The 15205-nt window shown below is 43.5% G+C and overlaps 1 long non-coding RNA gene across 1 annotated transcript in view; it reads right to left on the reverse strand.

The window, feature by feature from the left end:
• The window catches only part of LOC142585644 (uncharacterized), a 21556-nt gene extending 13098 nt beyond the window's left edge, over positions 1 to 8458 (reverse strand). The window contains exon 1 of the long non-coding RNA XR_012829115.1: positions 8262 to 8458. This is a non-coding gene — a long non-coding RNA (uncharacterized LOC142585644). The remainder of the gene's footprint in view (positions 1 to 8261) is intronic.
• Between the last annotated feature and the right edge of the window lie 6747 nt (positions 8459 to 15205).

Below are 15205 nucleotides of genomic sequence, written 5' to 3' on the forward strand. Positions count from 1 at the left end.
TCACGAACAATGTACTATTTCCCACATTACCTATGAAAACAGAAATTTATATCTTTTTAGTACTGCTCCTTTGTATGCAGGTAAGACTCAAAACACAGCCCTGGCCTAAGGCGACATTTTGTTGTGGATGCTAAAGCAATTTTATGCATTATTAGCAGGAACACAGAAGCACAGACACATACGCAGCAGCTACAACAGCTGCAAGGGCTGTTATGGACTATTTGAAGAGCACAGGACCGGACATTTAGGAAACCACTGTGTTACATAGTAATTGTATATATGCATCCTTTCCTCCTGTCCTCATCACCCTCTTTCACCACTCTTTTTTGTCCCCCTTTTTTTTTACCCTGTGAAGAGTAGCAGGCCAGAGCATGCTAGATCAGGCTGACCTCTTTGCCTTTCCTATAATAAACTCTCTCTCTCTCTCTCTCTCTCTCTCTCTCTCACACACACACGCACACACAAAACAATGAGGATATCAAAACCCAAAAAGTTACTTGAGATGAAACAAACATACAATGCACATAGCCTGCCCATACACAGCCAAGAGGGAAATAATACTTCAAGAGAGTCTGAACCTTCATTTCAAAAAAGCAGCACAAGAAAAATTGGACAGAAATACCACACAACATGCGCACAGCCTGGAAATATGATATACACCCTTTCCTCAAAGTAAACTAAAAGCGATCCATTGCTGTGAATACTCAATAACATTTAGTTGTCATCAATGATCTCCCAGTTGAGATTAACACTACCACTTAAAATTAACGGAACAGTTATTAAGTAGCCATACCAGAACGGCACTCTCTACAGTGAAAAATCATATGACCCCTCACCACCCCAGCCATAATTTACAGCTGCTCGCATTGCATCCACATACATTAAAAAGACCTAATTTTCACGGCTATCCAACATGACCTATGAGCTATGAGAAATTGGTTTTGCAAACAACGTTTCACACTATCTTGTAATCTGCCCTTATAATGGCGCGACATGTCCATGACATAAAATTTAGTGCCTGCAAATTACTGTAAAATTTCTTTATGCTAAAACAATGCCTATGAATTGAGGTTGCACAAAAAGAAAAAGAAAGTTATTTTCTGTACTGTATGTAGGATAACTGGGATGGACACGTAATAAATTGCTTGCACATTGTCGATGCAAGCAATATACACTGTGCAATGTCAGTACTGCACCACACAGGAAGCTTTATGGTAGGAACTAATTGGCAGCAGTTTATTTAAAAGTCTACGTGAAAACGCATCCACATTGCAGGCCACATCTAGAGGAACCAATTTTACTACTTTATTCTTGCTGCAATTACTGCTAGATTATACATGAGAGCACAATACCATCGAGTCCGTTCAAAGGTCTGCATAGCAAGCTGTATGCATCAACCACTTCTTTCCTAAATTTAAAATTGTCATTGATATTCTGACAGTTTCCTTGTTTTTTGTTTTGTTTTGTTTTTTACACAAATGAAAGTTGTGAATGGTCACCTAATGGGGAATCTGTTCTGTGAAAGCCCACAACGTGAAGGAACATCCTAAAACCCATTTAAACCCATATTACCGTATTTGCACGATTTTACCACACCCCCAATTGTAACACACAGTTACATTACCATCCAAATATAAAAAGTAATAATAATAACAATAATAATAACTTGGTGCCGATTCTACCAAGTAGCCAAACCTGAGTTGGCACGTACGTGCTGAAACAATTTTATGGAACATACAATGACACACAGACATGCACACAGAGGAATATAAGCGGCTAGTTGCTATCAGAGTCCAACGACACCTACTTTTCGCGATCTACCTACCAGAGAAAGTCTATTTTCAGTTCCATCTAACACATTAGAAATGCCACACACACAGCAAACTGTAAAAATGGCAGCCAGAAAGCAAGGCAGAAAAAAAATAAAACAATGTTCAATGGCAGTGCAGCTAGCTACCTTGCATAGAGCTTTTTTCTTTCTCTTTCTTTTTTGTAAGAATTGGTTTCGTTCTTGATCCTGAGTAGGATTAGTTATCATAGTAATGTGCATGCAAACTTGAACACACTTTTTATCCAAAAGAGATATGCACTAGAATCGTGCAAATACGGTACATCCCTGTATCGGCTTTCCATAGAGGTTTTTAAGATGGATGTAGCAGGCACTGTGTGGCACCTGTGATGTCGTCCATTTCTTTTATTAATCCATATTTTTCTTGCACTGTTTATCTGTCCCCAAGCAAATTTACACAACCAGTGAACTTCATTGTGGCATTTGTCATAGGTTTCCTTTGTAGCTTCTTGCTACTGCTGGGCAGATGACAGTACTTTCCTTTCATGGTCATTTCATTTTTATTGTGAGAAGCAAGAGTGCCACAACAAATGTGGCAAACTTAATTACTTGAGAACTGCAGAGGTAATGGCCAGCCCATTCAAGTGATTATGCAAGCTCATTAGGTAAAGGCTAGTGGCAGTGGTCTAGCAAGAAGGGGAGGGGCACACAAATCACATGCGCCCCTCGCTTCCGAAAGTTCTGTGCAAGTATGGGGCCTGCCCAACTTCTCTCTTCTACCTCCCCTGTGAAGTGTGCCTCCCCGCCCCCTCCCCCAACAAATATGTCTGGCTACACAACTGCCATGTGGCACACTTGACAGGAAAAGTGCATGTCCTTATATCAATCTCTGATAATTAAGATGCATCCTACGAGTGCTGTGCTTAACATTCCGTGACCTGTTGCACATTTAAGAGTGAACTGTGTTCCCATTATCAATGTGTTAGAGCTGCCTCCCTGCTTCACTTGAAGATAAGTTAGTCATTATTGCACGTAGAATTTTTATGAGCATTGTTTGCATTGGGGTAATACTTATTTCCTCTTTTCCAAAATGCACGAACCATGTGAGCCCAAGCTCCCATGTTAACAGGCTAAAATTCTGTTAAATCAGCAAAATCCACATTATCGCAGGCTCATGAGCTAAAATTAACAATCCTAATACAGCAGCATTCTTTATTTATTTCTATGTGATGTGCTATTGCGACTTGGGTAAAGACAAGAGATGGACTGTTGGAGAAGACGCAGAGGAGATGAAAAGCTTTATACAATATGTACATATAGCAGGTAATAGCGTACAAGTAACGACACTGAAGAGCGCACCAGACCGATGGTATGGCTGGTGGCGACTCTCTCTCTCTCTAACAATGGGCCAGCTCTGCCTTAAATCTCTTTGGGCATTGAATCGTTGGCAGGACGAGGAAGGACCGATGCTGATGTCAATCGTGTTGCTTTCCTCTTTCGTCGAAGCAGGAGAAGTCCAAGCTACATAAAACCAGCCTCCACGAGGGTTGAGGATTGGGCGAGTTGGTATTGCATTCTAAAACTGGTACAGCGCAACATATGAAGGAAGAAACGAGCCGAGCCGACACAGCGCTCTGTTCCTTTATCTGACCGGCTCGGCTTGTTTCTGCCTTTGTATGTTGCGCTGTACCAGTTTTAGAACAGCCTCCACGGCAAGGGTCAGAAGTTCAGTGGAATTTTGAAGGCTGCCAGTGGATTCATGGTGGTGCTCTGTGGCCCTGGACAACTCAGTTCGATTCACAGAAAAGGTTCAGCAGTTTCCCAGAACTTTTCTGGTTGTCACCAAGGGCAACCACTTCAGAAGAACGAGGTGGGGAGGGGGGGAGCGCCTGTTGCCTTGATGTAGGTGTGCAGTGCAGCACAACATGTGCACTAACACTGCAAGTTATTCATTCTTTAAGGTAAGCTCAGTTTATTTATTTTTGAGTTTAACTATACCGAAATATTTTTATTCAAAGCTACTTTTAATGCTAATTAATGACAGTTACATTTTTTGCCTAATCATACTGCGTCGTCTTAAAGTAGCATTCATGAGCATATCCTCCTGAGACCCCTTGCACATTATGCTGCACATTGGCCTCAATCTTTTTGAAACTGAGCTCAGTAAATGTTACTTAACAAATTTAACCCAGATAGGATGCAAGATGCATACGGAAGTGCATAAAAGTGGTTTAGTCCTATTCTCGACACCACATTTTGAGAAAATTGTCCTAATTTGATATAGGCCATTGTTTCGTCACAGACAACAAAACGCAACCATGAAGGGTGCTTCAAGTACCATGAAGTGACTTGAAAATACTGCATGCGGCATCAATATGGCAACTCTCTACATGATACTGCATCTTGATCTCCATGTTTATGCAAAGCAGATAGTTTTTACTACATTATATAAAACATGACGAGATGCTTACTTTGTTATTGTACATGAAGATGCTACTTCTAACATCTAACAGTGGCAAATATACAAAAAGATTATTTTTTCATGTTCGGAACATACCAGTCAGTAATGAGCACCGACTTAAAAAAAAAAGCAATCATGTCCCCAGCTGTCTTCATGTCTCAAGAGGATATAGAAGATCTGTTAGACATACAGTTCAGCATTCTTGTTTTTTACTTTCCCAATATTCATTGTACTTTTTCTGGCACATACGATGGCTGAAGTAACCGGTGGGGTTGCCGTGCTGGGGTCGTCAGGCATGACGGATGGCAGAGTTCGGGTGCATAATTTCAGGTTGGGGGAAAACCGCAGCACCTCCACCAGAATCTAATATAAATACATTGTTAGAGAGCAGCAGGCAGCGCGTCTCAGCCAGAGCAGCTCAGGCAATCTCGAGCTCGCGCCTCCCGGACGACTGGTGATGTGGCTGCAGCACCGGGCATTCCTCTTCACTACATAATATATACTCATATATATTAATATAAATATATTAGTTATAATAAATTTTTCCGAATTGACTTTCACCACTCTTTTTCAGCAGATAATTTCTCACGTTGACCTTATATACTTTCTTTTCCTTACTGTGGATATCCATTTGCATCACTAACTTTGCTAAATAGGAAACTGCAGTTGCATCCAATTCACAGAATAACAATGTTTCCGAGAAGAAGGCTAGCAAGGACATAACGTCACACAGCAACGTGACTCTGCAGAAATTAAGAGTGAATCCATTTGATATTCGAGCAATGACGGAATGAGACTTTGTAACATTATGCAGCTACAGAGTCGTAACAGATAACACACGAAAAAATTATTTGGTACATACAGCTCTTCATCATCATCAGTGAAGTAACTCAGTTCATCCCCCACACTGGTCGCAGTCCAAGGGCCCATGACCAGGGCTCCCTTCAACCTTTCTTTGTACCACCACCCACTGTTGCAGGGGCACGTGAAACATATGCAAACAATAGAAAAACATTTTAGTGCTTGTGTGGCCGGCCAACATATGACCTTGAAATAAGGCTGCTTGCAATAGAGTGCATGTAGGTTCACAGCTGTGCTAGAATCGTCTTAGCTCACTGATAAATTTGCTTTCAGTGATTGTTTTCGGTTAATGCTGAATTCCTGAAAAAAGAACAATTCGCCGTACTTTTCTTGGCTTAAATAGAAAATGCTGAACCCTAGCTGTATGGTATACTTGTAAGATGAACCTGGTTAAGCAAAATTATTTAAGGAACAATGTGTGAACATTTGGTTGATTTCCTCGTAGATCCCCCCTACCCCCCAAAAATACACACATTTGCTTAACACAAACTACTAATTCGGTAATGCCGAACTTGCATAGCTGCACTGATGCCTGCTAATTGGCTGAGCAAGGTGCCCGGATTGGCTGACTTGGGGAAGGCAGCTTTGCTAGCTTCACGAGAAGCAAATGGTATTTCTATGGGCATAAATGGCTATGCCAACATCAATGATGACACAGGAACTTGCAGGGCTTATTCCATAGAAACAATAATTATGGTGAGTAACTATAATCATGTGTAAGCACTGTTGAGCAGTGCTTACACATGATGCAGCCGCTAACGCAATGAATACTCTGGTGCATATCTTGTTTCCAACAGCATGTAGGCATTGAAAAATTTCCAAGCAACTAGGCAAATCGTCAGCTTTTGTGACAGCACCAGCAAGCAACAATTATTAGATTTTAATGCTGTCTTAATGCAAGGTACTGAATAGCATTTTGCATAAGCACCTACGAATACTACTCAGAAGTGTGACTGATATTTCTCAAGACTTCATTTGTGTGCCTTGCCCAGCCATATCACTAATCAAAAGTGCTTCATATGCAAACATGACAATATGACGTTTATCTTGCAAGTAGATTACAAATTGCACTGCTTAGCAGGCTGTCCTGTGTTTAGGAAGGCCTGAAGCATGTTGAGCTTCAATTCGGCAGCCTGAAAGTGTTTTAATAAAATGAATGCCACAAGATAAAGGATCAGCAAAACAAGAGCTGTTCTTGGAGTCAACATTCTGACGAAGAAATCTGTCTTCGAACAAATCCGCCTGCCGCAACATTGGATACAACACTATCGTGACCTTGTTGCAAGTGTTGTTTGCAATAGTTCACTATTGCCAGTGCGATCAATAGCTTTACAATTCTCAATGAGTGATATTCTGAAAATTTTTCGATAACTGCCCTACTGACAAGCAGTAACGTGTAATCAGTTCATGCAACTCGAAACAAGGAAACATAGTGAAGCTTATGTTGCAGTGTTTAACTGTGGCACACTGCGAGATTTTACGTTATTGACGGCGCACTACCAATAGTGCATTTGGTAGTACTATCAATATAAATAGTGCACTAGCTATTGATGGCAATATCAATATATTGTTTTTGTACTATCAACAGTTCAATGACTAAACTATCGACAGTTTTGCATCACTACTCCAGAAACATCGCTTAGCCGAGCACTGGTGATGCTTTCAGGTCGCCACCTTGCTGTGGGTCTCTCTCCTGTTTGGACAGAATACAGCAGTGTCTTAAAAGTAGCAGGGACCCTTTTGTCCAGCTTCATTGATGTCACATAGTGTTTACATGGAATTCGATACAATGAATCAGCTTCCAGTTCCATTCAGGGTAACTGCAGAGGGTTCATCTCTGGAGCTTCCCTAGAGCAGATAAACCCCCATCAGAGGGTTTATCTGCTGATGTGTCCCCCCAAAAAACATTAAATGATATGGATATTTGTTTGATCGGCATATGATTTTCTTCTCCGTGTTCATAAGTGCCTTCCACTTAGTTCTATCGTTTACCCGCTTCTTTGTCAGCGCCATTCGGATTAAAAGTGTTCTTCAGCAATATTGCCACCTCGTCGACCATAGCAGTTCACACAAAAATGTATGCTCAATGGTATCTTCACTGATTAGTTACCCCTTTTCTCATAGAGTAACCAATCCCCCTAGTAGTCATTTCTGCCAAATTTAAACTGTAAAATTCGAGGCTCCAGTGTCTCTGAATTTTACCATTTCTTATAGTCACTCTATGCATTCAACTTAATTGCTGAAACCTGAACTCAGTAAATTCGGCTGCTGAAACCTCATCCTCAGTGTGATAAAGTTCTCCACAGTGAGTATCACTTAAGAAAATAGTAAAATTTTTTCTTCACTAAAGCAAATCGACCAGCACAAACAGCAAATTTTATAAATTTTGGCTCTAGTGTGTGCACCTTGCTATTCCCAACCATAGTTGCATGAATTTTTAAAAAAAATTTTTTCCATAAGCAACAGGGGTCTCATAGTGGAGCTAGGTTGCTATTATAGGCCGGGTTGGTAAATACAGCTCTGTAGTACCAAAATGATCAGTATTAGCATGATCCGCGGCTTTAGGAAAAAAAAAAGATTAAAAAAATAAAAAATGGAGGCGACACCACCTTCCCGTTCCCGCGCTAGCTATACTTGACACCCAGCTTGGGGCGAATCCAAGGTAGCCCCTAGAGGGAGGAATGGGGTTGGGTCATTAAAGCGTACAGAGAAAGGGGGAGGGAGGCGCAGGGCTGACGTCAGGTGCCTTTTGCAGGCTGCTGGGGCTACGTTAGATTTGACAAAGTTTGAGAAAAACGAAAAGTGCCGCGAACCCAGAAAATTACGCTGAAATTCGCACGACGTCACAGTGGCGTACCGACACTGCGGTCAGGGAGTAAAATCAACGGCGGTCCTACATTATCTATGTTACGTACCACATTTTCCGCCAAATGAACATGTACAGTCTCGACAGACTTCACTACTACTTCCGATTTGTTGCTTACCTTGAGCAGGCGTCACACTTCTCATTTTAATCGAACTTGGCCGTTCACAATTTTTAATTCGTCACGAGTTCGTCACGAGGTCGTTGCACGCTGCGTTATCGCCGATGCGCGCGCAAGGTTTCCAAATGCAAACGAAACTTGCACGACATAAGGTGTGCATACTCACTTCGCTATATGCACTGCCAGGTCTTTCGTCGGGTCATTCAGCACGTGCCCTTGGATATCCTGCAAAAGTGTGGTCAATATTTTCTCAGATGCACTAATGCTGGCGCCATTTTCTATGGGAATATCCGGTAACAGGGTAACAGTGGCTAGAAGCCCCATAGAGACAGAAAAAGACTGAAGGCCCCATAGAGAGCTGTGGGATTGGATGTGAAAGTTGGGATTGAGGCGCGCGCGCTGGCAATATATATTATGAATAGAGTTGTTGAATTATTATATTATTCGAATCTGGACGTATATTATGGCACCATTCATAGACGAAAGCACGGAGGATACGACGTCGTACTTCCTTTTTTGTTTGCTAATTTTACGTATCGCCACTACCATCAACATCGAGCGCGAAGCCAGGGAAGTTTTGGTTTCGGTTATGTCCGGCTTTTTCAGTTTGATATCGGCTCGGTTTCAATATATTGCGTGAAAATAACAAAAGCATTGAGTAATTTTCTTTTGTGCTAACGTTATCTACAAGTGTATGAAGTTGTGTGAATAAATATTTGAATATTCTACGCGGTATGCTTCGATGTAGGGACCACTGGCAATATGGGATATTATAGGATGGAATATATTATATATAGAATAATATGGAATATATTGGAATATTAATGGAATATATAATGGAATAATATGGAACATATTATATTATAACCTTCGTTCCGTCTCCCGGCCACATCCACTCCACGCCGGTTGCATAGCGCACCTTTCGAAAATTCATTAGTCAAATTCGATGAACTTACTCTGCCACGTGCACGTAGCGCCGGCAGCAGCTACGCGCGCGCTTGAAAAAGAAACGCGCTTTGATCAGTTCGAGCCCGTGTACTTCCCCTCCCAAAATTTGTGTTAGTGGGCGACCTTTTCCAACCGTCCTACCCGACCCCGGTTAAGTACCTCAGAATCTTCCTCACCGAAAAAAAAAAAAAGAAAAAAAGAAATCTGGCTACCACTGGCTCTGGTCACACACTGCACGCATTTTTTTCTTTTCTTTTCTTTTTTTTTTATAAGGCTGTTGGGGCAATTTACAAGAGAGTTTTCCTAATGTGGAAGGTGGCGACTAGGCTGCGCTTTCGTTATGCGGCTGGCGCCGCTTTCCGGCACGTTGCGTATAGCTGTGCGTTCGGTTTGAAGTAAGGTACGTATAGTTTAGGATTCCCAAACCGAATCGACTACGCAGACACTGTAGTGAGCTTATTCAGTGCTAAACACCGCCTCGTCAGCTGAGCATGATTTCGAATATCGCTAATACATGCCTCTAGATCGGCTGAATGACAGTATTATACACTGCTCTAGTTATCTTCAAAGCGCACGACTTCTCTGAATACATCATGCGGGGAGCTTATACGAGTATTTATAAATCTAAGGCAATGAATGCGTAAACATGGCCCCAATGTAGGAGTGCCCTGCCTCATGTGGTTTACCGGACAAAACCTCAATTTATACGAATGTAGCCGAAATGGTACCCCGTGGTGATGCGTTATGATGAAGCATGCTAGGAGTCCCAGAAAGGAGTTAGAAAAGTTTTCAAGTTGACGTCCTTGCTTCTTTGGCGGCGTACGTAACAGCAAACGTTAGGTCATTGAGTTCGTTCACTGCCCACTGTGGCATTTTCACGTGCGAGCGCCGAAGGAAACGTCCCATCAAAGGTCTTAAATTATTAACTGAAAGTCGATTCAGCGCCAAATTCAGCATAGAGAACAGTACAAACTCTGCTACCGCTTTCCCAAAATAAGCCTACGCGTCACCTTTGCACAATTCGGCATTCGGGTGGAAAGTAAGGCAGTCCTATCAACACGCCCTCGCCGTATTAGTCTTGGCTTCTCTTCATGCATGGATGAGGAAAGAGAGACACACACACGTACAAATACACACAAACTGTAGTGGTATGCTAGGTATGTTAGCTTGGCTGATCGACTGGCATGCTCCTCTAGGTGCTGGGGGATAATTGTGCTATACAGAGTGATCACATAACACCCGAACAGCACGTACCCTGGAAAACACACACAGGGGCAGGGCGGGCAACACGTGCCCGGTGCCCCCTTCCTCCTGCCCCACTTGCCCCCTCCTGGCTACGCCAGTGACTGTAACAAATGTTGTGATGCAGTTCGCAGGCTTTGATACGCACGATATTAAGCAAAAGGAAGGCGTCAGACTGATTATTTATGGAGTCCGAAAGCAACACGGGGCCATGAGAAATGCCTGTAGTGGAGTGCTTTCGATTACTTTTGACCATCTGGTGTTAAGGCGTCAGACGCGTTCTGGTGCTGAAGTGGAACACCTCTCTATCTGAAAATGTAATTTTGGACACCTAGTGCGACAACATGATTTTCACTCTTCAAATTTTGTTACAATAGTCATGACGCTGCTCCCTTCACGAGAGCGCACTGCCTCGCTTCACGCATGGCTTTCGAGATGGGGCGGCGCGCTGATGATCTTAGAGGCCGTGCATCAAGTTACAGGAAATTCCCGCAAGGGTGCTGTGGCGCTGCAGTACCTGAGGCTGTGGAAAACAAGCATCTTCGCGAGCTGTCTTGCCTTCACTCTTCAATCAGCCTCAATCTTAGCCGCTTGCTCGTATTTGGTATCGACCGCACGGGCAGAACGATCAGTGTGTAACCCCCGATGCAACGAGGTTTGTTGCTATCATATGTGCTTGAAACGAAGCCTTATTCAATCGGGTCTCTGGATCACCAACTTCGAGGGCGTTGTCCCTTCAGCCAAATACGGAACGTATTTCACACGTTCTCAACTTGTAGGTTACGCAGAGTTGGCGAACCCATTTTAGACCGTGGCGGTATCCAAATCGCACCCCAAGCCAGGGGGGAGAGGAGCACAACGAGCATGTTGTCCCTAGTCCGCTTTGACATGGAATTGGGCTACGGCCACCGAACGTTCAAGATTACATTTCTTTTACTTCTCTAATAAGAAATAAGAATTTTGCAACATGTCTGTTCAAAGATACTAAAACGACCTTGTGTTTGAAAATAACAAAAACAAAAAGAAAAAAATAGTTTTTTTCCCCACAGTGACTCTGTCACACCAAATTACCGTCACTGCATGCTTCACAGCATGTTGCGTGTGCTCTGAGAGGTTTCCATCCACATATGTCCTGCACTCATCGGCCTTGATTTCGCTCCCTTGGCACGCATTCGCTTACTGCAGTAGAACAGCGGCTGCCTTCTATGCATTACATATACACCCTAAAAAAAATAAGAAGTTTACACTTTTGGGAGCATATCTCGTCCCTAAAAAATAATCATCTGTCTTGCACGTTACCTTTCTCTGACAGTCTGTGCTCGCTACTTTCCTTTCAAGAATGCACTGTCACGCCGATAACGGGCATGCCGTTCGTGACCAGGAAGTGCCATGCGCTCAACAGTGAAGGAGAGGCGCGCAAGATAGATGACGATTATCGTTTGAGGACAAGCTGTGCCTCAAAGACGGACAGCGCCACCCCTCCCCCTCTCCCCCCTCCCCCTTTTTTTTTAATAGTGAGGCCTGCCCAGCTCTTATGACCCCTAAGCGAGTGTATGCGGTCTTATTTATTTAATAATATCAACTGTTGCTGTCGCGACAATATGAATGTCGATTACGCATTCATACCGAAACAAGAAACGTAACAACCGCTTGAAAAAAAGAATGTGCAGAAGCGGGGCTTCTCCGCATAAGGTGTCTTATTGTGGAGAAGCCACCTTTGATGAATGCTGTTTGGTGTTGTTACGACGACCGGGTGCGGACGCGTAGTGCGCGCAACTTCAAAAGCACGCAGAGGTTTGCACACACAAGATGTAACCTACAGAATGATTGGCACGAGAATGAATTCATATTTACACAACACCGTTTCTTTCACGTTGGCTTTAAAAAAAAAAAGTTTTCTATAGCAGATAAATACGCAGCATGTTTAATCTGGTATCGAACGCTCATTAGCCTGTTTTGGACCAGATTTATGCCCAAATAATTGACCTGTGTCGAATGCTACAAATAATTCGAAAATAACTTTCGAACTGCTGCCGCTCTTTCTTGCCCCAAAAACAACCGGTGTTAAGCAGTGCGCGTATATTTAGTACTAGAAGCGTTTCTCTGTAATGACTTACGAAATAAGAAAAAGGCTGCCTTTGTGCGCGCATTGTAGCGCAGTTCTTTGAGGTTGGTCGGAGTCAGCCTCACAGCATTCCTGACGGTTGCAAGCATTGTTGTTTACGAGGCACTTCGCTAACGTCGGGAGAAAAATTTTGGGAGTCTGTAATATACACTCAGCGGCGCTTCTGGGGCTTTCTATTGAAATTTAGCATTCTTCTCTTTTTAAAAGGACGAAAGATTGCTTACCCATCGGAACCGCTTGGCCACCCTTAAAGGTTTCTTTATTAGTCGCAGAGGGGAGACACCAACGAACTGCTTCGACGCCACAGGGGGCTTTTCTGATATCTTTATTAAAATTTTTATTTATTTCTTTAGTACGTTTGAAGGTAACTACACTGGTGTCCCTACACTCTTGTCTCTACCTCATGATTGAGTTCGAATCTCACCTCATTCTTAAAATCCTTCCGCTTCGGTACTAGCGGAATTGTCGGGCGAGTCGTTTATTTGTAGGTTATTCATTCGCATATTTTTAAACTCTGGCTAAAGCTAGTTGGGACACCCTGTATATAAGCCTTGTCACGTCGTACAAACGAAGAACTGGCGGTCTTGGACTGCAGCATCCTGGAACTTGTTTCTCAAGTCTTTTCATTTCCATGAACATGTGCACGCACAGTCCAGTGGGGAATATTGCGTCGGCTGAATAGATTTTTGGGAAAGGGCTATGAAGCATTGTTCACATGAATTTCGGAAAAGCGCCCTTCCTACGTTCATTACCGCCTTCTTAATTGATCTCTCCATTGTCTTTCTGTCTTCATTTTTCTGTCTTCATTTCGTGAGTTGCTTTCCAACAATTCGGAATTACATAACGCGCCAATAGCGAAAAGACAGTCCTGAATTGCCTTCTGCCTAGATCGACCTGCAAGCGAGCAAATTTAAGCATTTCCTTCAGCGCAAAAAGAAGAATCCGCGCACCCAAAACACTGATATGCATCGTTTCAATCTGCAAGAGCGACCATCGGCTGCCGAAGCTGTACCATGCCCACGTCTCCTTCACTAGCAGCCCATCCTGCGTCTTGGCTTTTTGATTCCTTCGTAAAAGAAACCACGCAGCCAACCGGCTTCTCCTCTTCAACCTCTCCGTCTTTTGTTTCGTCCCTTCCTCGTCGCGCTCTCTCAGGAAGCTCGAGAAATAGAGAAGGAGAAAGCAGATCGGTGACGTCAGCATGACGCACTGCCTGCGTCAGGAACACGCCTCTGTACCCGCCCTTCTTCGACCGCTGTGACCCGAGTGCTGTGCTAGCGTGCGGAGCCAAGAAGGCTGGAACTCCATACTTTTCGACGTGCAGCGCAGCCATTTCTTGCTGTTGCCGCCGTTGGTGTTGTTGACAGACTTTTGGTATTCCCCCTCCCCCCTTTTTTGTTTGTTAATAAACATCTATAATACCGTGTTTTCATGTGAGTGTCCCTGCGCGTGTCATTTTAGCAGCGCAGGCATAAGCCATACAGGCATGTGATACAAGCTAGCCTCCGCCGAAGCACTTCTGCACGTAATACGTATAATAACTTTTGAATTGCAATGTGCCTAATAAGTTACGTTTACGTGAACCCGATTCAGCCGTGTCGAGTCGGCTTGTCGAGCTGGAAAGCGGTCGCCGGATTCGCTTAAACACTAGTGGCTCGGGACAAACGAGCGTGTAGGCGAGTTGCATCTACACGCCTTCGAAGGGTGGTGGTAAAGCGTCTCCAAACCGAAAAAAAAAAATGCTTAGAAGCGTCGGAAAGTCCTAAATAATTAACTACGATACTTGTACTTTTTTACGAACTTGGGCCCGTATTCGGTGGTCTCGAGACTCCGGCCGCTAAAAGTGCCCTACAAATGCTCGCCGTGCTAGAGCCGCTTATTGCAGGTCTTTATATGCTATAAAGATTTTGTTTGGCGCTTGTGCTGTTCACGCAGGGGAGGCCCACACACCAGCTTCGTCCTAGTGCCTCTATATTTAAGTTCACTCGAATTGGTGACTACAGACTTCATGCGAAACCGGATTGTGGCTTCATGGATGACATTTGTGAATGTTTATCATCAGAGTGCTGAACTTGCTTTCACCTTTGCGCATCCTTCTTGCTATGTCATCATCATCCCTCATCACATCTTTATGTCCCCGTTCGCCCTCCACCTGTGCAGAGTAGCAGGCTAGAGCACCTTAGCTCAGGCGGACCTCTCTGCCTTCTTTCAATTAAATTATCTCCCTCTCTCTGGGCCCGTATTCACTAAAAGGTCTTACGTTAGAATTGTTCGTACGAAAAATTCCAACCATTCTTGATGCTGTGCATATCACGAGCGAAGGCGGCCGGCTAATGACAAACATGAATTACAAACGAAAAGCTTTGTGAATTCCGCCCAAGTTTCGGTATCCAGGGTGAGGAATGAGCGGTGATGTCGTAATACAATGGCTTGCTCCTTCCTTTCCGCAAATTGCTGCGGCTGTCACACGCGAGCGCATTCAAAGCAAACGCGTGTAATGCTCTTGTGTAATTTTTTCTATTATAAGAGAAACTTCATCATACATCTCTTTATTGCTAAACGACGGCAGGGAACTCTCTTTCATTATGTCACGATAATGTCGATGACTGCAGGAAACTGTATGAATGACACCAAGTCCGGTATATCGAGGCTAAATTCATTATTAAGTTAATATATCTCGTAAGAATTTACCAACCTCTGTACTGTAAAAGTGCCGTTGTTTGCGGGTGAGAGTGCGGCACAGATCTTTCACGACTCCGAAAATATGTGTCAGTACCACCGTGATCAGTGCGCAC

Source organism: Dermacentor variabilis, chromosome 6, assembly GCF_050947875.1.
Source record: "Dermacentor variabilis isolate Ectoservices chromosome 6, ASM5094787v1, whole genome shotgun sequence".
Classification (NCBI taxonomy): Eukaryota; Metazoa; Arthropoda; class Arachnida; order Ixodida; family Ixodidae; genus Dermacentor; species Dermacentor variabilis.